The following is a 3295-nucleotide window of genomic DNA, read 5'->3' as shown; positions in this document are numbered from 1 at the left end:
TGACTAAGCTTCTCTCACGAGCAAAACATGATCATACCTTAGTACTCTTTTGGGTGTTAATCACATAGCGATGTGAACTAGATTATTGACTCTAGTAAACCCTTTGGGTGTTGATCACATGATGATGTGAACTATGGGTATTAATCACATGCAGATGTGAATATTGGTGTTAAATCACATAGCGATGTGAACTAGATTATTGACTCTAGTGCAAGTGGGAGACTGAAGGAAATATGCCCTAGAGGCAATAATAAAGTTATTATTTATTTCCTTATTTCATGATAAATGTTTATTATTCATGCTAGAATTGTATTAACCGGAAACATAATACATGTGTGAATACATAGACAAACATAGTGTCACTAGTATGCCTCTACTTGACTAGCTCATTTATCAAAGATGGTTATGTTTCCTAGCCATGGACAAAAGAGTTGTCATTTGATTAACAGGATCACATCATTAGGAGAATGATGTGATTGACATGACCCATTCAGTTAGCCTAGCACTTGATCGTTTAGTATGTTGCTATTGCTTTCTTCATGACTTATACATGTTCCTGTAACTATGAGATTATGCAACTCCCATTTACTGGAGGAACACTTTGGGTGCTACCAAACGTCACAACGTAACTGGGTGATTATAAAGGAGTACTACAGGTGTCTCCAAAGGTACATGTTGGGTTGGCGTATTTCGAGATTAGGTTTTGTCACTCCGATTGTCGGAGAGGTATCTCTGGGCCCCCTCGGTAATACTCATCACCTAAGCCTTGCAAGCATTATAACTAATGAGTTAGTTATAAGATGATGTGTTATAGAACGAGTAAAGAGACTTGCCGGTAACGAGATTGAACTAGGTATCGGATACCGACGATCAAATCTCGGGCAAGTAACATACCGATGACAAAGGGAACAACGTATGTTGTTATGCGGTTTGACCGATAAAGATATTCGTAGAATATGTTGGAACCAATATGGGCATCCAGGTACCGCTATTGGTTATTGACCGAGAATGGTTCTAGGTCATGTCTACATAGTTTTCGAACCCGTAGGGTCCGCACGCTTAACGTTACGATGACAGTTTTATTATGAGTTTATAAGTTTTGATGTACCGAAGTTTGTTCGGATTCCCGGATGTGATCACGGACATGACGAGGAGTCTCGAAATGGTCGAGACATAAAGATTGATATATTGGAAGCCTATGTTTGGACATCGGAAAGGTTCCGGGTGAAATCGGGATTTTACCGGAACACCGGGGGGTTACCGGAACCCTCCCGGGGGTTAATGGGCCTTAGTGGGCCATGAGGGAGAAGAGGAGGGCCGGCCAGGGCAGGCCACGCGCCCCCTCCCCCCGTAGTCCGAATAGGACAAGGAAGGGGGGGGCGGCGCCCCCCTTTCCTCTTTGCCCTCCCCCTTTCCTTCTCCACCAAGGCAAGAGGGGGGAGTCCTACTCCCAGTGGGAGTAGGACTCCTCCAAGCGCACCCCAAGGGGGCCGGCCGCACCTCCCCCTCCCTCCTTTATATACGGGGGCAGGGGGGCACCCCACAGGAACACAAGTTGATCTACGGATCGTTCCTTAGCCGTGTGCGGTGCCCCCCTCCGCCATATTCCACCTCGGTCATATCGTCGCGGAGTTTAGGCGAAGCCCTGCGCCGGTAGAACATCATCGTCGTCACCACGCCGTCGTGCTGACGGAACTCATCTCCGGAGCTTTGCTGGATAGAAGGCCGGAGATCGTCATCGAGTTGAACGTGTGCTGAACTCGGAGGTGCCGTACGTTCGGTGCTTGGATCGGTCGGATCGTGAAGACGTACGACTACATCAACCGTGTTGTGCTAACGCTTCCGCTTACGGTCTACGAGGGTACGTGGACAACACTCTCCCCTCTCGTTGCTATGTCATCACCATGATCTTGCGTGTACGTAGGAAATTTTTTGAAATTACTACGTTCCCCAACATCAGTGATATGACGTGGTACAGTGCCGTCCAGTCTTCACGTGTGGTAGCAGTATTGCGGGTACAGTAATTTTTCTTAAAGAAACGGAATTCAACGAAGTCATCATGGTTCCTTCGTGTGACCAACTTACAGTGGGAAAGGTTGGGCCTGTGCTACGACCGGGGTGGACCAGGATAATTTTGTGCATGGCAGGTGGACCAGGATGGTCAAGGTCCCACATGTCAGCAAATGAAAGTATTTTTTCCGATACAGAGGACGGGCAACGAGTATTCATTTTTTTATGAAAGCTATTGTCTCCACTGTTACGACGGAGGAGTGTGAAACACGGCAGCCCAGTGAACTTAGCATGTGCACCACTCACTCCTTCCTCATGTAATACTATCATAGTGTTGACTATAAGGTTGACTATAAGGTTACAACTTTTTCTCACTTTCTCTCTATCTATTTCCTTTGAAATGTTTTTACCTTTCTTTTTTTAGACATAATTGTTTTTATGCCTCTTTTTTATAATTAGTTTTTAATACCTAGGAGCACGTGTAGAGGTGGGCTCTTATAGAGCCCACTCATTGATATTATCAATGCCTCTCTCTCCTCAACATAAGTGGTACTACTTGCTATGCATGCATGCATGGGCAGCTGGTGTCTGAGGGGGGAGCATGCGCGGGGAGGTGGAGGGGGGGTTCTAGTGGGCCAGGGCGGTCAGAAGCGGGCTTGGAAGAGATCCGAACTCCAGCATGGCTCTCCTCACATTATCACCATATATTTCTTAGAGTCCATGCGCGGCGGGCGGGCGATCTCTTCTCCCTCCCCCGTCTCTCTCATCTCAGGCGCCGAGCGATTAGATTTTGGCTCTCGATGATTTATTCAATTGCAGTCCCACATGTTAGTGAAATTGCAAGACAACGTATGTCCCCTCTGGTGAGCGGCATGCGAGCCGGACTGTTGGGGGTGCGACGCGTACAAGTCGTAAGTGTGCCGCCTTTTCCTTTAGAACTTGCAAAGCGTAACATTTTCGTGCGATCGATCAATAGAAATGCAGAACAAAACAACGAGGGTGGTGCTTTCCAGCGCGTTAGGCGGGCTAGTTTGAGTGATATGACGTGCTACAATGCCGTCCACTTGCTCCATTTTTATGTAAGCAAGAGTTTACACTCTTACATGGGAGGAGTGCGAAACACGGCGGATCTAATTTTGATCGAGGGATAACTGTTCCCTACCAAATAATGGAGCACTATTAGCGATTATAGAATGATAGTTAGGGCATCTGCAGTACTGACCCACAAATTTACATTCGTATCTGTCCGAGGACACTGATGGATGCCATCTGATGCTACCCGCAT

Source organism: Triticum aestivum, chromosome 3B (assembly GCF_018294505.1).
Source record: "Triticum aestivum cultivar Chinese Spring chromosome 3B, IWGSC CS RefSeq v2.1, whole genome shotgun sequence".
Taxonomy (NCBI): domain Eukaryota; kingdom Viridiplantae; phylum Streptophyta; class Magnoliopsida; order Poales; family Poaceae; genus Triticum; species Triticum aestivum.
Note: the sequence above shows the minus strand (reverse complement) of the source record.